The 21,362-nt window shown below is 44.7% G+C and overlaps 1 long non-coding RNA gene across 1 annotated transcript; it reads right to left on the bottom strand.

Annotated features, from left to right (window-relative positions):
- Window positions 1–175: 175 nt before the first annotated feature.
- Window positions 176–21,362, bottom strand: LOC146026996 (uncharacterized). The gene is made up of 5 exons (XR_014454615.1): window positions 21,198–21,362; window positions 16,554–16,670; window positions 10,262–10,388; window positions 9,593–9,719; window positions 176–376 (listed from the first exon to the last, which is right to left on the bottom strand). It is a non-coding gene; the product is annotated as an uncharacterized LOC146026996 (long non-coding RNA).

Genomic DNA, 21,362 nt, shown 5'->3' on the forward strand with positions numbered 1-21,362 from the left:
CCCTCCCAGATAGGTCTCACCTAACCCCACAAAACAACACATTACACCAACTTATACTCAGATTCGAAAGGCCAAATTACAAAATTAAAACTCTTTACAGAGAACTCATAAAAATACAGGCCCCCAAGATAGCAGAAAAGACGAGGAGACAGTGGCTTGGGGACATTCCCTTTTTATTGTCATACGAAACACTTTTCAAATACTATAACTCCACTTTACGTATATTAAAATCAGCTTTACTCCAGGAAACACATGTGAAAATCCTGCAAAGAGCATATATATCTCCTGCCCAAAGGAAGCATTTCGCCCCTGAGGAGACAGGAGCCTGCAAGAAGTGCGGAGTGTCCCCGGCCACCTTCTTCCACAATGTCTGGGCCTGTGGAAAGATAAAAAAGTTTTGGCACAAAGTAATTAATTATGTCTTATCGATACTAAACACGAAAATATACATCCACCCATTTCCCTTATTGTTTGCCAACTTTGAAGTATGGGAGCTGCAAACCATAGATACTAAATTCATCCCCTTTTTGACGTTGACAGTCACAGCTGCAAAAAAACTTATAATGAAAAACTGGCTGAGCAAATCATCACCTACGCTAGAATCCCTTACTACTTTTCTAACACGCACAATGAACTATGAAAGATATGACGCTCAATTACAAAACGACACACGACCTACACTACCCACTAGATGGGGACCACTTTGGGAGGCGGTGACGGCTGAAGAAACCCCAAACACCACGATTTGAATGTTATAACAAGGGCATAGATAACATCTAGTAACACTATTCACAAGTAACAGTACTCCCAACCTGGTAATTTCATCTAGCAAGTTCTTTAACCCTGCTACCATGAAGAGATACCGCACCAAGATAAGGTGCAATTCCTGCAACATCAATTGTCTATTATAGACAAATAGAAAAGAAGGTTCCCCCCCCCCCTCCCCCCCCACCCACTTTTACCCTCTGTCTCTCCGCCCTCCCCCCATCCCATATATATTTACATATTGATATATCATGTCAATTAATGTGTTAAGCTAAGCAAATGAAAAAAAAAAAAAGCAAGTTCAGATTCATAAAGATACTGGAGTGCGGACGGGACGACGTCGGGTACGTGCGACCCAGAAGATATCCACCCCCTTCTGCTTTCTCTCTAAGTGGAGACCATTGACTATGTCTTGTTGTTATTATTATTGATATGGTCTCTAAGGACGTGGTTTCGTCCTGACGTTGTTATTGTCATGTATTCCAGATAGACACCTTGTGCGTAGTAAATCTATGTAATACTTGCTAAAAAACCCAATAAATACATGTTTAAAAAAAAAAAAAAAAAAAAAAATAAACTCAGGCCCAAATTCCTGGTGAATAAATACCCGAGTTAGGTGAGACCACGATATCCTGTCAAATGCTTTATCTGCATCACAACCCAGGACTAGGCCATCATGGTCTCCCACCAGTTGTGATTGCGTTATAGCTGCTATGAGCATCCTAATGTTATGAGTTGACTGCCTGTTTCTGACGAAACCCGTTTGGGCTGGGTGAAGCATGTCGGGGAGAATTAATTGGAGTCTTTGTGCCATTATTTTTGAAAATATTTTGAAATCTTGATTTAATAAAGATATAGGCCTGTAGGATGAGACATCTGTAGGGTCTTTATTGGGCTTAGGAATCAGACTAATTCTTGCCTCATTAAAGTTATCAGGGGTTGTACCACCATCAAGGATAGAGTTGTATAATGTAAGTAAATGTGTTGTCAGTAGAGTGGGGAACATTTTATAGTACGCTGCTGAGTAGCCGTCCGGGCCAGGTGATTTTCCCGTTGGCAGAGATGAGACCACCATGTTAATTTCCATCTCTGATATAGGTGGCGTTAGTTGTTCCCTTTCTACGGGCAGTAATTTTTTTAGATGAATTTGGCTTAATAGTGATTCCCCATCCTGTGTGTCCTCTGGTGCCTTTGCATATAGGGACGTAAAGTAATTGAGAAATATTTTTTCAATTTCTTTTGGGTCTGTAGTAAGTTTACCATTGTGTGATTTCAGTGAAGTAATGTGTTTAAACTCTTTGGCTGCTTTTGTCATTGTTGCCAGTAATTTCCCCGATTTGTTGCCCCAACGAAAGTACTTATTTTTTTGAAAATTAATATCCATTTGGGCCTTTTCTGTACTTAACATGTCATAATAGGATTTAGCCTTTTTATACAGATTCCTATTTTGGTCATTGGATGTATCTATTAAGGTGGAATACGTATCTTTAACCCTTTCACTGGCTTGCATGAATTTCGCGTTCAACTTTTTCTTTTGGTGACTAATGTATGAGATGATATGACCTCTCATAACTGGCTTCGATGCCATCCACAGAAGGTTAATGTTTTGACTATGTTCCTTGTTGTCATTAAAGTAATTAATTATGTTTTGGTTCACATGTCTCTTAAAATCTGCAGAGTTAGCCATATAGTCCGGGAATCTCCAGTTAGTGGAGGTTATTTTGGGTCTGTGCAACTTAATGGTGAACCAAGTGGGTGCATGATCCGAGATCAGAATATCCCCAATTGCCGCAGAAGTGACTCTATATAACAATGATCTAGGAATTAGCCAATAATCTAATCTGGATGACGTATTATGAGGGTGGGAATAAAATGTGTACTCCCTGTCGGTGGGATGATAGTATCTCCATTGATCAATTAGCTGAAATGTGTCTATAAGTAATGATAAGCTGGGAGGGGTTCTCTTTCTAACACCACCACTAGTCCTCTCTGTGGCATCTAATGTCGGGGTTTATTGTTATATTAAGATCTCCACCTATCAATATCGGTCCCTCCGCCCAATCTTGCAAGTGTGTAAAGATGTCAGTGAAAAAATCAGCATTCGAATTGTTAGGATCGTAAAGGCATGCTAACGTGTATTTCTCCCCTTCTAGATTAACTTTCAAGAATAAAAATCTACCCTCTGGGTCTGCCCATTCTTGTGTGATTTCATATGTAAGGTATTTACTACACAATATCAGCACCCCTCTTGATTTAGAAGTAAAAGATGCATATTTGAAGTCTTTCAACCATTTGTCTCTCAGGACATTAGGATCGCCAGCCTTCCAGTGGGATTCTTGGAGGAATACCACATCAGGTTTATAGAGTCTAAGGTGTCGAAGGATTTTTTTCCGTTTCAGCGGAGTATTTAATCCCTCTACGTTCCAGGATAAAAATTTGATATCTGTTTTAGACCTGTATTTATCCCCTATCTTGTTAGTGTTAGCCATAGTTATCCAATACCCACTCTGTGTGCTTTAATTATTATGAGATATAATGTGACTTTGAAAAATCCCCCCCTGTCCCAGCCTTCAGGAGAGGAGAGTGGTGTGAAAATTATTTTACTGTAGTCCACTATCGAACATAGTGGTAACCTATGTAGAACACTGTACGTATATAGGAATATAAACATTAATTAACTTTGCATTATAACCATTTTTTTTGTTTTCTGTACCCAAATTGAGGTGCTGGTATAGCCCCTCTTTATGTCATGACATCTATACAAACAAGAATAGGAATATAGTTTCCCAACTGTGTGTGTTTCATGAATCCAACTAGGCCTAGGCGGTGAAACCAATAACCTGTATAACCAGACAAAGATACAATAGCATATAACGATAACTATAAAGTCTTGAAGGAGTCCCAGTGGTCTTCCCATCATGAAATAAAGAAATAGATAACATATTTACGGTTTAGTCGGACGTTGTTTTGCCTCAGCCCATCTCCCCTCCAGTGGGGCTTGATCCAGATGGTCGCAATGACTGCAGGAAGTTTTTTGCCGGCTGGACTTCATCGAAGTACAGTGGCTTGTCATTGTGTATGATTCTCAGTTTTGCTGGATATAGAAGAGCGAACTTTATCCCACGGGTGAACAGTTCCTTACAGATCGGTGTGAATTCCCTGCGTCGATTCGATACCTGAAGTGAAAAATCCTGAAAGAGGAGGAGTTTGGAGTTCTCATAAAGCAGTTCCTTCTGTTTTCTGTAGGCTTCCAGGATTTTCAATTTGTCTAGATAATTGAGTAACTTGAAAATAACAGGTCGTGGTCTTTGTTGTTGTTGTGCAGATCTGTTCTCTGGGCCTATTCTGTGAGCCCGTTCTACTATGATAGGGTTATCTTGTATGCGGATATTGAGGGTTTGAGGTAACCAGATGGACACCAGATGCAGTAGATCTTTAGGCCTAACCGATTAGGCGCAGGTTATTGCGTCAATTTCGATTTTCCATGTCCTCCCTTCTATCTTGCATTGCTAGAACTGCGGAGACATGGTCGGCTAGGAGGGTTTTTGTCTCCTGGAGCTCGTCCTCCAGGGTAGAGATTCGTTCCTCTGCTTCATCTAATCTGGTTGCATGTTGCTTTAACTGATTCACCGCGGAGGTGATTGCTTCTGTGAGTGGGGCTAGTTTAGTGTCCAAGAGGGGAGAAATTATTTCTCCCCTCTTGGACACTAGATCTCCCTCGCTCTCTGAATAGATATATCACTATACGATTGTGAAGCATTCAACTCAGCCAGAGGGTCAGGTGGACTAGGCGAGTGGGGCGAGGCCGGGGAACTAGCAGCTTGTGGCTTTTCTTTTGCCTTATTCTGCTGTGAACCCCTTTGGGTCCTCTGTGTTTTAGCCACATATTTCTCCATATGGTGAGAGGTGTTTGTCCCAGTTAGGAGTGGCTGCGTGGTTGACGTCACTAAACTAACAGTTTGTATAAGAATTACTCCACTGAGTATAGGTATTCAATAGGCTGCTATGTGGACAAAGTGCCAGCTTCAAGTCGGGTAAATGCAGGGTCTCCCACCCTTACTCCTCTACACAGTGTTTTGGTATTAGGGTAGTTGGTAAGGAGCTTCCCTTTTGTACTGTGTCCAGGAAGGCAAGAAAATATAGCAGGCTGTAATTATTGCCTCTGTATCTTGCACTATGATATAATATGCTACAGTAGCGCTGGCTCCTGTATTCCCAGGGGGCCCTGTAGCAGAACGTATTTCAGCTGCTGCACGGGTAAATTGGGTGGTTTCCCCCTATTAGGCACCAGTCAAACACACAGCCGGTGTGCGTCAGTGCTATGTTACTGTTCCGTGTCCACTCACCAAGTAGAAAGGCCCAGCTCCGCGTCCCAGTCAGATTGATAACGGCTCCCCTCTCTAGCACAGCAGGGTGCAGGTAGCTTTGCCGTCTCCTCCCGCAGTTCAACACAGCCGCGGTCACCAGTCTTCTCCCGCTGTTTGCTTCAGCCGCAGGGAGTGTGGTGTAAGCCGTGTGTAGCAGCGGGTGTATGCCTCCTGCACGGCTTCTCCTCCAAGATGGCGGCAGGTCTCTATTGCGCTTTCTCAAACGCTGGACTTCGGGGTTAAGCGAGTCGGTGATGAGCCGGGAAACGAATCCTCTTCCTCACCAGTATCTCCAGCACCGGTAGGTGTCCCAGGTGCGGTGGTTTGGTCGGTACCCTGTCGGTCTCCCTGTCTAAATGCACCGGGTACGGAGAGCTCCTGTAAAACGCGGCCACCTCTCAGGTCCGCCCCCCGGAAGTCCAGTTTAACATTTTTCATCGCAGGAAGGCCTTTGCACATGCGTACTATGAGCTGTAGGCATGTGCAGTCTATCGATTATTGCCCAGCCGACAAATTCACAGCCATGCGATCTGCTCTGAATAATCCATTATGTGTCATTAAGTAAAGTTCTATTAGAAAGTATAAAGAATAAATCTATGACAAAGGCTTGTGAGAATATGACTTCTGAAAGAAACTGGTCTAGTGACTCAACTTGCCCCAGGTTCAGCCGCATATCAACAGTACCCACAGACCCTGCAGTGGCTTGTGGGCATTGCGGTTACTGTGGGGACATCTCTACCAGGCCTCCACCCCGCTATTTGTTTTACAAAGAGGAGCAGCCGGCCTGAGAAGCAGCACCGTGGGAGAGATATCCCTTCCAAAATGGCTGCCTCAGAGTAGACATGGGTTAAGGATGCTTTTGAAGCTGGTGGCCATTTTTGGAGGGATATTTTCATTAATATGTAGTAGGGATGAGCGAGTTTGGATCTCTGAGATCCAAACCCCCTCCCCTAACTTCATGATCCAAGCCAGGATCTGAATCGGGCTTGGGTTTTCCTGCCAGACTCAGATCACAGATCCAGGCAAAACGTGATCATCCTGCTGTCAGATTCTCGTGGGTTTTGGATCATATGTAAGTCCACGCTGATTCGCACCATCTTTACTCCGGAGCTGTGTTTGTGTGTCTGCGGATGGCGTGGGGCAGGTGTTACAAATTGATGTATATATGTCCATTGGTGCTGCTGTATTTAAGTCCAGCAGTGCTGCCATGTGTTGCTGTGAAATAACCTGTGCACATCAGGTTGAGAAAGCCGCCCAGTGTGCGGCAAAACGCGTTCCTAAGGATCCCAAAGGATACATGCAGAACTTCCCCTCGTAACCAGACGTCTCACTTTGCCTCCGCCAGCCGCCAACTGCACCCCACACCACGGACGCTGTGAGAGCGCCACACGGGACCGATTGCAGTGTGAGATTGCGGCGAAGAGACGGCCTCAGTCGGGTCTACAGCCAGCAGATAAGTCACAACAAGAGGCTTAGAGGGAGCAGGCGCTGCGGCGCATTCAAGTCTGCAATCTGCTTGAACAACCATTCATTCCACAGTGCGGTAAGAACTAGCCATAGGATATAAGACAGACACTGTTGCTACAGAAGTCTTTGTTTCCTAATTCTTGAATGGTCACAACCCCCTTACTTATAGGGGATATTGCCCTTATTTTTGAAGTGTACACACTGGCCAATTGATTGAGACTTATTAAGTCCAGAAAAGGAGAAATTGGATATTTAATCTCCAAATACAAAAAAAGAAATTGGACTTTTAATCATTTCCACCTATTTACCCATTCTCAAATGAATGAGGATTCACATTCAAATGTGCTCACCTGCCCAATGCTTATCAATTTGTGTCTTATTGTGATTTCGTGTTTTTAGGTACATGTGCTGTTTGTGTTAATAAATTTTTATTTTTCTTATTTACACACAAGCACCCCACGTTTTTGTTTTCTACTTCTGTGTGTTTTAGAGGCTGGCAATCCTCTAACGCGGTGGCTGCAGGGCAACAAGCTACACCACAATACTCCCTAGCGCCAAAGACAACTCTTTGGTATCAATTCAATGATTGTGACTTGGGATAAAGAATAGCAAAAGGGCATCGATAGACTACTAAGTACCTACTTGGGCCTTTTGACAAACGCAGAGTAACAACAGACTATGGAGAGCGTCTGAATTTCCGTTCTGTAGAAATCAGTGACAATGGAATGCACTACTGCTGGCTCCAACAGAAGAGGAAGTCTATATTAAGGCGGACTGTGCTAAAGAGTGGCTTAAAAACTCAATTTACTGATCCAGAGGCTATTGCTACCATAAAGACCATCGGCATCAGCTTCCTCAGTATAGGAATGTTATTCCTGCATCAGGTTTTGCTGCTACTACTTCCGACGTGGGCCATTGTAACTGCAGAGACTGCTGCCACACTGCCCAGGGGGGAGTCCTGTGAGTATACTGTAAATGTAAAGTTTCTGTTTCTAATTTGTTTATACCAATAATTATTGTTTTATTCCTTTTTCCAGAGTGCCGTCCTGTTTACAAATTTCCACCTATTAGGTGTGTTTACGCCTCCTGTTGGGTGTATTTACTGTTCCCAAGGTATCTACTTAAGACAAAAAAAAAGAGAGATTTTAGCAATATCATGCTAATCGCAAGCCAGAGATCCAGATCAGGCGCTGCACATTACCCTGCAGAAAAACACCATCCTACAGTACCTAGATAAGATCTCCAAATGAATGAAAAATAGTGCCGTGAAACGTAGGAAGAAAATGTGGAATTATTTAAAGTTAATCAGCTCAAGAAAGGCGCCAACTGAAATGGTGCAAATTCCAGCAGGCCAAAGCCTCACCCATCAGTGCTCAGAAGCCAAACCAGGGCAAATTGTGATTTAGGATAAAGAAGAGGAAAAAGCCATTGATAGACTATATCGATCACAGCACATACTTGTGCCTTTTGATAATAGCAGAGCCCGGGGGGAGTCCTGTGAGTATACTGTCAATGTAAAGTTTGTGTTTCTAATTTGTTTACATCAATAATTTTTGTTTTGCTTTTTCCAGAGTTCTGGCTGATTACTGGCTGTTAAGTAAGTAGTAAAATAAATAAATTATTATTATTTACTATTATTATTTCTTGTCTCCCATTTCTTTTTTCATAATAGGTGATGCGGGTTACCCCAACAAGTTTTGGCAGTTGACCCCATTGTCTAATCCCATAGATTAAGCCCAAGAGCAGTACCAAGAGACACATATTACATTGCGGGGAGTAATTGAGCGCGTCCTTCGGTGTACTTAAAAGCCAGTTTTGAAGTTTAGACTTCGGTGATGCTGTTTTTTACTGCCCAGCAAAGGTTTGCAGCATAATAAATGCCTGTTGTATCCTACACAATATTTGTGTTGCAAACTGTTTGCCGATGAGATTTCGGCACAGTGCTTTATATGCCAGGAACCATTCTTCTGCTCCACCTGTGGGTATGGATGAGTCGATGAAGAAGCGAGAAGTCAGCAAATTCAGACGTTCTTTTCATCCTGTGATCCCCTCTCACTGGTGTATAGGCCCCATAAGTCTGAGATGTGGCCATAGTAATGGAGACAAAACCAGTGGTGACTCCTGTGCCGGCTCATTTGTCACATGTGACTACAAGAGAGAAGCTTGAGATACATTGTTTAAAATGACTTTAATGGTGATGGCTCCAAAGAGTCCTGTGAGTATACTGTAAATGTAACATTTCTGATTCTAATTTGTTTGTATCAATAATTATTGTTTTTTTCCTTTTTTCCAGAGTTCCGTCCTGTTGACAAATTTCCACCTGTTGGGTGTGTTTATCCCTCCTGTTGGGTGTATTTACTGTTCCCAAGGTATCTACTTAAGACAAAAAAAAGAGACTCCATATGGCTCAGGCGCTGTCCCAGCAAGATTTCAGCAATATCATACTAATCGCAAGCCAGAGATCCAGATCAGGCGCTGCACATTACCCTGCAGAAAAAGACCATCCTACCTAGATAAGATCTCCAAATGAATGAAAAATAGTGCCGTGAAATGTATGAAGAAAATGTGGAATTATTTAAAGTTAATCAGCTCATGAAAGGCGCCAACTGAAATGGTGCAAATTCCAGCAGGCCAAAGCTTCACCCTTCAGTGCCCAGGAGCCAAACCAGGGAAAATTGTGATTTAGGATAAAGAAGATGAAAAAGGCATTGATAGACTATATCGATCACAGCACATACTTGTGCCTTTTGATAATAGCAGAGCCCAGGGGGAGTCCTGTGAGTATACTGTCAATGTAAAGTTTGTGTTTCTAATTTGTTTACATCAATCATTTTTGTTTTGCTTTTTCCAGAGTTCTGGCTGATTACAGCACAAGCTCTACATTAACAAATGGCAATGTAGAAAAATAGAAGAGTACCTAACAAGAAGACCTATTTTTGAAGTGCAAATACATACCAAGAAGAGACTATCAGTAATTAAAATTCATTAATTACCTGATTTAAAACTCCTCTAGCTGTGCTTCATCTTTGATTGTTGACTTGATGACAAATCTGCAGTCCAGGTCACCTCAGAATAGTCGGCTTTTATGGCCTCATCATCTGTTTTATTTAGAGTACGCACCTAAGAATGGAAAGAGGCATGATAATATGTTCTCGGTATACATTTACACTTAAGCCCTGTATACACAAGGTGACTAGGGGCATCGCCGATATAGTTGAGGATATATATTTATGCATATATATATATATATATATATTTTCTATAGAAGTAAACAGATAGATTGATAGATTTATCTACTGGGATTGCGCTGCCTAAAAAACATATGTGGGTCCAAGGTTTCCCCCCTTCCTGTTGGCCAAACTGCACTATTGTACAGGGAGAGATGGATAGATTGATCTATCTTTATCTATTTAACTGTCTATAAAAATCACTATCTACTGGTAGTGCAATGAATGAAAAAATTCCGGGTCTCAGGGATTCCTCCCTCACTCCCAGTCCGTTACTGCAATTTGACGCTCTTTTTGAAGCTGATTCATAGCACAAGCTCTACATTAACAAATGGCAATGTAGAAAAATAGAAGAGTACCTAACAAGAAGACCTATTTTTGAAGTGCAAATACATACCAAGAAGAGATTATCAGTAATTAAAATTCATTAATTACCTGATTTAAGACTCCTCTAGCTGTGCTTCATCTTTGATTGTTGACTTGATGACAAATCTGCAGTCCAGGTAACCTGAGAGTAGTCTGCTTTTATGGCCTCATCATCTGTTTTATGGAGAATACGCACCTAAGAATGGAAAAAGGCATGATAATATGTTCTCGAAATACATTTACACTTAAGCCCTGTATACACAAGGTGACTAGGGTCATCGCCGATATAGTTGAGGAAAAGGGGATTTTGGTCCTACCTGTAAAATCCTTTTTTCTGAATCCATGGTGGACACTGGGACAGTGGGGTGTGGGTGGAGCTTCAGCTACAGGCACCAAGAAGATTGACAACCTTTTTCATGCAGCCCAGGCTCCTCCTCCTCCACGCCCCCTACAGGCTTCAGTTTGTTCAACAGCTTATCCGCAAGGAACAGGAAGAGGAAAGAAAAAAGCAAACCTAGCTACCGTGGAAGTGTAAGGTTCCAGAGGGTGAAGTATATACCCACTCATTGCAGATTAGTGCGTTAGGGTGGGCGCCCAGTGTCCACCATGGATTCAGAAAAAAGGATTTTACAGGTAGGACCAAAATCCCCTTTTTTCTATCATACCAATGGTGGTCACTGGGACAGTGGGACGTCCCAAAGCTGTCCCTTTACGGGAGGGGACGCACCTGAGCTGCACTGAGGACACGGCGCCCAAAAGCAGAGTCTGCTGAGGCGAACGTGTCGAATTGGTAAAATTTGATAAAGGTATGTGGTGGAGACCAAGTGGCTGCGCGACACAACTGTTCTGCAGAGGCTCCCTGGTGAGCTGCCCAACTAGCCCCAACCGAACGGGTGGAGTGGGCCCTGATGGAAGAAGGGACTGGCTTATTTGAGGATAAATAAGCCTGCTTGATTGTTAGCCGCAGCCAGCGAGCCAAGGTCTGCTTTGTTGCAGGCCAACCTCGCTTGTTAGCATCGTATAAGACAAACAACGTTTCAGTCTTACGAATGCTTTGTGTTCTGGAAACATAAACTTTCAGAGATCTCACAACATCTAGAGAAAAAAGTTCCAAAGAGTCTTCCAACGGGGAAAACGCAGGTACAACAATGTCCTGATTAATATGGAACTTGGACACAACTTTTGGTAGGAACTCCCTACGGGTCCGCAAAACTGCCCTGTCCTGATGGAACACTAAATAAGGAGAAGCATGAGACAGGGCCGATAATTCTGAAACTCGCCTGGCCGAGGCTATTGCTAACAGAAAAACAACCTTCCATGTTAGCCATCTGAGATCTATCGACTCAAGCGGTTCAAACGGGGGATGTTGTAGAGCCGATAAAACCACGGTTAGGTCCCATGGTTGGATTGGGGGTGTAAAGGGGGGCTGAATGTGGAGGACCCCCTGCAGGAATGTACGGACTGCCATCCGTGTGGCCAGTTTCCTTTGGAACAGTATAGAAAGGGCCGACACCTGAACCTTTAAAGAAGATAGTTTGAGGCCTAAATCGAGGCCTGTTTGCAAAAAGGCCAGGATTCTGGCTAAGCTAAACTCCCGCGGGGGGAGCCTTCTTTCAGCGCACCAGTCGAAAAAGGCATTCCATACTCTATAATAGACTCTGGAGGAGGCTGGTTTTCTTGCCGCGATCATGGTCTTAATGACCGGTAAGGAGAACCCCTTTGCTCTTAGAACTTCCGTCTCAAGAGCCACGCCGTCAAGGAGAGGCTGTGCAGGTTGGGGTGAAGGCATAGTCCTTGTGACAGCAAGTCTGGACGGGCTGGTAGAATCCAAGGAGGTTGAATGGACATTTCCTGAAGGTCTGTGTACCAGGCCCTTTGAGGCCAATTGGGAGCCAGAAGAATTGCTGTGGCTTGCTCCTGCTTAAGGCGCCTGATGATTCTTGGAAGAAGGGCTACTGGAGGGAATATGTAAATTAGGGAGAATGGCCATGGGGCTGAGAGCGCGTCCACTAGGTAAGCTTGTGGATCTCTGGTGCGAGCCCCGTAACACTGGAGCTTTTTGTTTGATCTCGAGGCCATGAGATCTATTTGTGGGAGTCCCCACCTGGCGACCAGCTCCTGGAAGACTTCTTCGTGGAGAGCCCATTCTCCTGACTGGATGTCCTGCCGACTTAAAAAGTCGGCCTCCCAATTCTGGATCCCGGGAATGTGGACCGCTGATAAGGCCATCAGATGTCGTTCTGCCCAACTGAGGATCGAGGATACCTCCCTCATTGCCGCTGAACTCCTGGTCCCTCCCTGGTGGTTGACGTATGCCACCGCTGTGGCATTGTCTGATTGAATCTTCACTGGTCTGGAGTGAACCAGTGGTCCTGCACTCTGTAGAGCCCTGAGGATCGCCCTTAGTTCTAGTATGTTTATAGGGAGTTTTGCTTCTTCCCCTGACCACCGTCCCTGGAAGGAGTGTTCTGCCAAGACCGCCCCCCAACCTCTGAGGCTGGCGTCCGTTGTCAGGATCATCCATTGGGGGATGACAAACTGGCGCCCCTTTTGTAGGTTGTGTGGAATAATCCACCAATTTAGGGATAGGCGGGTCTGCCTGGATAGAACAAAGGTCTGAGCTTTCAGATTTGTTCTGGAGCGATTCCAGTGGCCTAGCATCTCCCTCTGGAGCTGACGGGAGTGGAACTGGGCAAATTCTGCCATGTCGAAGCATGAAACCAGTTTTCCTAGGACTTTCATGCATTGATGCACTGAGACCCTGCACTGTTTTAGAAAGAGCTTTAGAAGGTCTCTTAGAGCCACTCTTTTGTCTTCCGGTAGGAAGACCCTTTGGGCCCTGGTGTCTATTAAGGCTCCCAGATGCACCATCCTTTGAGATGGGTTTGTGGTGGACTTCCTCCAATTTATGAGCCACCCGTGCATCTGGAGGAGGGACACTGTGAGCTTGAGGTGCCTTTGGAGTGTCTCTTGTGACTGGGCTAAGATCAGGAGGTCGTCCAGATATGGCAACAGACGCACCCCCTGGGTCCTGAGTGCTGCTGCCATTACAGCCATGATCTTTGTAAAGATCCTCGGGGCTGTTGATAATCCGAAAGGCAGTGCAACAAACTGGAAGTGGCAGTCCCTGATTGCGAAACGGAGGAAGCGCTGGCTGTCTGCCCTTATTGGTACATGCAGGTAAGCATCCTGGATGTCCAGGGATGCTAGGAAGTCCCCTGGTTCCAGGGCCTGAAGGATGGACCTGAGAGACTCCATCCTGAACCTGGGCACTTTGAGATACTCATTTAGTCCCTTTAGATTGAGGATGGGTCTGTAAGATCCGTCCGGCTTCCCTACCAGGAACAGGCTTGAGTAGAAACCTGTCCCTCGCTGAGAGGGCGGGACCTGTATTATCACCCCTGCTGTTAGTAGGGAGCTTACAGAGCCGGACAATGCCCTTGCTTTCTCTGGGTCTAGGGGGATGCCTGTTGTGAAGAACCGAGCTGGAGGGCGACTCTGAAAGGAGAGGGAGTATCCCTGAGTAATTATGGTGTTCACCCACCTGTCGGTGGATGTGGCTTGCCAAATCTTGGCAAATGACAACAGGCGACCGCCCACCGGTAAGCCCTGGTGAGCCGCCTCCCCCTCATGCTGCGGGCTTGTCTGACTGCTTAGGGGCCTGACGGCGTCCTGCCCAGGACTGCTTTGGCTTGGAGGCCGAAGAGCGCTTTGCAGAGGGCTGAGCTCTCGATGAGGGCTGACCCCTGGGCCTCCCCTGAGGTCGGAAGGACCGAAAGGACTGGGATCTTGGCTTTGTTGGTGCCGAGGGCAAAAAAGCCATCTTGGACGTGGCTATTGTGGTTACAATTTTGTCCAACTCGGGGCCAAAAAGGACCTCGCCTATGAAAGGCAAGGCTTCAAGGGCCCTTTTTGACTCGGAATCAGCGTTCCATGTACGCAGCCAGAGAGCGCGCCGAGCTGCTACTGATGAGGCTGAAATTTTAGATGACAACGCAGCTGCATCCACTGCTGCCTCCTCTAAATATGTGGCGCCCTCTCTGATTAGGTCCACTGTGGACAGCAATTCAGAGCGCCGGGTACCTGAGGTAATTTGATCCTGCAGGCTGTCTGCCCATGCGCCTATAGCCTTTGCAACCCATGCCGAGGCCATGGCCGGTCTGGCTGAGACTCCTGCATTAGTGAATACTGCCTTGAGGCAGTGTTCAATCTTCCTATCAGTGGGATCCTTAAGAGAAGCCACTGTAGGTATGGGGAGAGTGGTTGCCTTTACCAGGCGAGCTACATATGCATCTACCTGTGGGGGAGTCTCCCACCTCTGCCGGTCTGCCTGCGCAAACGGGAAGAAAGAAATAAGGCGCTTGGACACCAGGAACTTTTTGTTCGAGTGTTGCCATGCTTCTGACAAAACCTCCTCTAAATCTGAATTTGAAGGGAAGATGGCTAATTCCTTCTTCTTCTTTTTGAAGTGAAGGGCGTCAGGTGCTGAGGCTTGTGAGTCCTCTATGTTAAGGGACATCCTAACTGCTTTTATCAAAGAATCCACCCTGGTCTGGGTCATTCTTTCCTCCTTATCAGGATCCTCTGTGTCGACATCATCATCTGTGTCGACCATGTCCTGGTCACCTATGTCGTCACCAGAATCTGAGTTATGGGCTACCACTGGAGCCTGGGCTCTGCGCTTAGGTGGGGCCCTCAAACCTGACTGTAAGGATGCCGACACCTGAACTAAATCCTGAATGGTGGAGGAGAAACCCTGCACCCAGGCAGGTTTAGGAATAACAGCGGGCTGTGGAGGTTGCTGAGCAGACTCCCTGGATGCAGCTAACTGTGAAGCTAACTCTTTCATGGCAGATGAAAGAGTGGAAGCCCAACTGGGCTCCACTGCCTGTGGGGTTGAGGGGCCCCCAAGCGGGTCCTGTGCAGAGCAGCGCTCACACATACCAGCCTGGTCCTGCACAGAGGAATAATTTTCCTTACATTCTGTACATGTGTACGCATGCAGCTTAGGAGCTTCCCTGACAGGCTTAGCTTTGGAAGGCTTCTGTGACATACTCTCACAGAATCCTCAAACACACTAATGCAATGAAACAAATAACACAGTGTATACTATCACCCTCTGACACAGAAAAAAGTATTCAGATGGGGGACAGAAAACAAAACACGATACTCTCTGACCAGCGCTAATATAGTGTGGTACAGAGGGCTGCTGAAAACCTGGTCCTGTAGCGTGTAGAGGAGCAGGAAACCTGGTGCGCTTCTCCCACAGCGAAGTCCTGTAATGGCGCTTACTGTACGCTGAGTGGACGTGGAGAAGCTGAGCTCAGGCGGGAAACAGTGACTGTGCCCGCTCTGAGAGTGGAGGCGGGGAGCTGTGGATCCGACCCGCCTCCCCTGGAACCAACAGTGCCCTGCGCCAAAATGGCGCTCCACAGCGCGGCACCCTGGTGGTCTAGTGGCCGTGCAGAAACAACTGGGTGCCACTGCCAGGGTCACCAGGCTGCACCATGCCCTGGTGACATATGCTGCTAGCGGTGCGCGCCGCGAACGACTGTCCCTCAGAGGGACCCGCTTACCTGTGGGTGGGCGCAGCTTCCTCCGTGTCGCGAGGAAAAAACGGCAGGTCTGGCTGTAAAAGTCAGCGTGCCGTTTCCAGCCACAGGGGAGCAGCGCTGCTGACGCAGGCTGTCTCCCAATTGTAAAAAAAAAAAGGAAAAAAATAATATAAAAGTCTGACAGGGCACGGAGCCCTGTCCCTTGATACCTGTGCCTTGAGGCACCAAGAAAAAACTGAAGCCTGTAGGGGGGCGTGGAGGAGGAGGAGCCTGGGCTGCACGAAAAAGATTGTCAATCTTCTTGGTGCCTGTAGCTGAAGCTCCACCCACACCCCACTGTCCCAGTGACCACCATTGGTATGATAGAAAAATATATGTATATATATATATATATATATATGTTTACTATAGAAGTAAACAGATAGATTGATATTTATCTACTGGAATTGCGCTGCCTAAAAAACATATGTGGATCCAAGGTTTCCTCCCTTCCTGTTGGCCAAACTGCACTATTGTACAGGGAGAGATGGATAGATCTATCTATCTTTATCTATTTAACTGTCTGTAAAAATCACTATCTATTGGTAGTGCAATGAATGAAAAAATTCTGAGTCCCAGGGATTCCTCCCTCACTCCCAGTCCGTTACCGCAATTTGACGCTCTTTTTGAAGCTGATTCACAGCACAAGCTCTACATTAACAAATGGCAATGTAGAAAAATAGAAGAGTACCTAACAAGAAGACCTATTTTTGAAGTGCAAATACATACCAAGAAGAGATTATCAGTAATTAAAATTCATTAATTACCTGATTTAAGACTCCTCTAGCTGTGCTTCATCTTTGATTGTTGACTTGATGACAAATCTGCAGTCCAGAGTAGTCTGCTTTTATGGCCTCATCATCTGTTTTATGGAGAATACGCACCTAAGAATGGAAAAAGGCATGATAATATGTTCTCGGTATACATTTAAGGTGCCCATACACGTACCAATTACCCGGTACTTTTTGTGCTAAAATAGCATCGCATCCCATGCACAACATATGCACAACGATGCTATTTTAGCACAAAAAGTACCGGGTAATTGGTACGTGTATGGGCACCTTTACACTTAAGCCCTGTATACACAAGGTGACTAGGGGCATCGCCGATATAGTTGAGGATATATATATGGACATACCATTCCACTGTTTTGTCTGGGTGTTGCAATTAGGATTCTTCACTCACGAAGATTTCTGCTGTTGCTATATTGGTGTGATAAGGGACGCATTGTTTGCTTCAATAACAACCAAAGCAATAATCAAGCAAGTGATTAACCCATCGAGTACTTAACCATATTAGCTTCAGTGTGAAGCACTGCTGGAAGCCTGTTGTTCTATTTTCCGGCCAGTTACATTACACTGGCTTTGTGCGAGTGTGAGCCATCCTACAACAAGGAACTGTTTACTTTTTATTTTTTATTGTTTTTTGCTATTTTCCTTTTTTCATAAAAAGTTTCTCTTTAAAAATTGTTCCAAATTAACCTTGGTCCATCAATTGGATGAATTGGTGGTGTACACACTGCCAGATATGTCCACACAATCTACAGATGTGGGTGGTTTCCGCAATGTCGACTTACCCCTAGGTGACATGCACATCTACACTAGCATTGAAATAGATAATATTCTACTTAAAGAAAAATTGGTTGATACAGCAGGAGAAGAGAGCTGTGAACAACTCTACTATAACATTTTAAAACTAAAGAAAAGAGAGGTGGACTATTATCTACATGCTGTAACACTGTCTGATTACCACCGGGACAAAAAGATCCCAAGGGGGTTTAGATTGAAAAACATCCCCACAATAGGCAGGCATAACAGTGAGTTTTGCCGCAAGTGGGCGGCGATATTGAATCATTTGACCTTATTGTACTAGTGGTGGAAGAGTCCTCAAGGGAGCTTAAGGACTTAAGAGAACACATTAACATCCTAGAAAAAACCCATCTTGAACGTCTCAATCAAGACAAATCTACCAAGTGGCTAGAAAAACTGACGACACAGGTCGACTATTACAAGGCAGAATTTCTAAAATTCAAAAAATCTAAAAGAGCGACAGTTGATCGGGACTACTCAGAAAATAAAGTCTATGCCTGGGTGAATTACAGTAATCAATCCGGAAGACAGACCAGAGGCCGCTACAATAGAAAACCTCGTTTTGATACGGGTTCTTCAAGCACGGGGGCCTCTACGGAAAGTGAGAGTTCCCTTACAGCCCCAAGCACTTCGAAACTTCCCCCTTTAGGGGTTACCCCCAGGGACAGATGAGCGGCCACCAGAGGCAATCTACAAGAAGAGGGGGGCAGTGGGCGCGGCAGAGGAAAGCGCTGGCGGGGAAGAATACCCTAATATTCAACCTGTCAGACCGCATCCTCACGACCAGCGAGGAGAGTGTCCTAAACAAAGGACTCTCCTTTGTCCCCTCTAACCCCTTCGACCCTTTTAAGAGTAAAATCGACCTATACAAATTCAACAGGGGCTTGAAGCTCAAATAATTTTTTGGCAAACAAGAACGCACAGAAGGTGAATACCTTACGTTTATGAATAAATCAACATTTGAACCCCCCTCAAACAATATCGCTATCAAACAGTTCACTGCTTCAATGGACAATACCATTAAACAACAGTCCAAGAGTCCAATAATGAAGATGAACCTGTCAGTTGCTGAACAACAAGCGCTAAAAAATCTGAGCGAATACACTGATATTATTATACATTCAGCGGACAAAGGGGGTGGGATAGTGGTCCAAAATGTTGACAATTATATCAAAGAACTGGAGGGCCAATTACAAGATACATCAGTATATGAAAGATTATCATCAGACCCGACCCGTGCTTATCAAAAGGAATTGGTTGACATACTTGACATGGCTGTAGCCAAGAATCTGATCACGGATAAAATCAAGGAAGGGATAGTAGTACAAAACCCCAAAATTCCGTTGATCTATTGTCTCCCCAAACTCCATAAAAATCCAATAAAACCGCCGGGCAGGCCGATAATCTCAGCCAGAGAATCCATTTACTACATTGCATCACGGGTCCTTGATTACTACCTTCAGCCAATAATCCAGAGCCAAAGCACCTTCTTGAAGGACACTACTTGTTTTTGACAAAAATTGAACATTCTTTCACCACTACCTGAAAGGAACCTGATGGCAACCATCGACGTGGTTAGCCTATACACAAGCATCCCGCATGGGCGGGGCTTAGAGGCAACCAGACAGCTCTTGTGTACCAGCAATGACTACAAAGGCCCAGATGTAAATTTGTTTATCGAATTATTGACCCTGACGCTCACAAGGAACTATTTTACATTTAATGGCTCCCTATTCCGTCAAAAACAGGGGTGTGCTATGGGGTCCTCAGTGGCCCCTAGCTTTGCAAATGCTTTTATGTTTTTGGTCGAGAAGTCAGTGTTTTTTGATGACCCTAATTGTGCTCCATTTATAACCTTTTACTGTCGCTATATAGACGATATCTGTATTTTCTGGAAGGGGTCAGAAGAGAACCTCAAAGCACTGTTACTGGACATCAATCACAGAGACGAACATATCAAATTTACGTCTGAATATAGTGATTCCTGTATTCATTACCTCGATGTCGCAGTAAAATTGGAAAATAATGTCATCAGCACTTCCGTTTTTTATAAAGATGTCGACAGGAACACGTATCTAAATGCAGCAAGTCATCATCCAGCAGCGCTAAAACGAGGGTTGCCATTTTCGCAATTCCTTAGAATGATCCGGATATGCAGTGACAGAAAGGAAGCAGAACGACAAATTGACAACCTTGTAACTAAATTTCTACAAAGGGGTTACCATGCACGGGATCTGCAAAAAGAGAGACAACGGGCCCTGCAAATAACAAGAGAACAAGCCCTACAACCGACCAAGAAAGAAGCAAACACTAAAAAAGTCATCTGGCCTATGGAATTCACAACTGGATCCCCCGCTATCATTTCTGTAGCCAAGGATCTCTGGCCCAGTGTGTCACACGATCCTCTCCTACCGATGTTGAAAGATGCCAGGTTATAGAAGAGGTGCTAACATCAAGGACAAGGTCGTCAGTAATGACTTAACCAAATATAAGAAATCTGCCCCCAATTTCCTCACACGTAAACCAGGCAATCATAAATGCCTGGGATGTACCACTTGTGGTTATCTGGAAGTGGGTGACACGTTTGCCCACCCCAGATCAGGAAAACGGTACAAGATCAGATACCCTTTGACCTGTTCCACTTCTTTTGTGGTGTATTTCATCCGATGTCCTTGCGGCCTTCTCATATTTTTGGTTCGACATCATGTATAAGCTATTTATTTGCTACTGCATTTGCTATTTTGCATGGTTCTAGAGTCCATGTCACTCAGAAATGCATTAGATTTAATTAAAACATCGTAAGGTCTTATTACCATCGATGGTGCATTATCCCTTGACTTGATTATTCAGGACAAGCATGCAATACCATGTTTGGCCATGCATAAATTATGAATGTAATTCTCCAAGTACATCCTTGTTAGAACAAGGTTTTTTTCAATTATGCATAGGTGTATGCTGCTTCTTATTATTGTACTATGTTGGAGGTTATTGCATGGCCACAATTTTTGGTGTTTTGAAGCTAAAACCGTTCTTATCTTTTATATGCTATAGGTTACTGTTGTGGTGTTCTAAAGGTGAAGCTACTGCGCCTCCAGCGGCGCCTAGTACCATGTGTTCGGGTGAGACGTCAGGGGAGCGGAGGATGATGACATCACTGCGACTCCGGGGAACGGTGCGGCGGGGAACGTAGCAGCGTGGTGGTGGTGGTAAGTGCATTTAAATGTTTTCTGTAACATATATTTTTGTTGTCCTGACGAAGGGAACACAATAAAAAGTTCCCGAAACGTTGTCGATTAGACCGTCTGTAGGTCTCTTTATTGAGCTGCTGGGGAGTGCCAGGCATGGGGAACCTTTGGGCCCATCTGTGAATTGTATTTTCGTTTGGCTGTGGCACCCGCTTTTGTACACAAAGGTATTGGAGTTCCGGATCACCTTTTGCAAGTCCATATATATATATATATTTACTACAGAAGTAAACAGATAGATTGATAGATTTATCTACTGGGATTGCGCTGCCTAAAAAACATATGTGGGTTTTTCCCCTTCCTGTTGGCCAAACTGCACTATTGTACAGGGAGAGAGGGATAGATTGATCTATCTCTATCTATTTCACTGTCTATAAAAATCACTATCTACTGGTAGTGCAATGAATGAAAAAATTCTGGGTCCCAGGGATTCCTCCCTCACTCCCAGTCCGTTACAGCAGTTTGACGCTCTTTTTGAAGCTGATTCACAGCACAAGCTCTAAATTAACAAATCGCAATGTAGAAAAATAGAAGAGTACCTAACAAGAAGACCTATTTTTGAAGTGCAAATACATACCAAGAAGAGATTATCAGTAATTAAAATTCATTAATTATCTGATTTAAGACTCCTCTAGCTGTGCTTCATCTTTGATTGTTGACTTGATGACAAATCTGCAGTCCAGGTCACCTCAGAATAGTCGGCTTTTATGGCCTCATCATCTGTTTTATGGAGAATACGCAC

This window comes from Crinia signifera, chromosome 8 (assembly GCF_055691185.1).
Source record: "Crinia signifera chromosome 8, ASM5569118v1, whole genome shotgun sequence".
NCBI classification, from domain to species: Eukaryota; Metazoa; Chordata; class Amphibia; order Anura; family Myobatrachidae; genus Crinia; species Crinia signifera.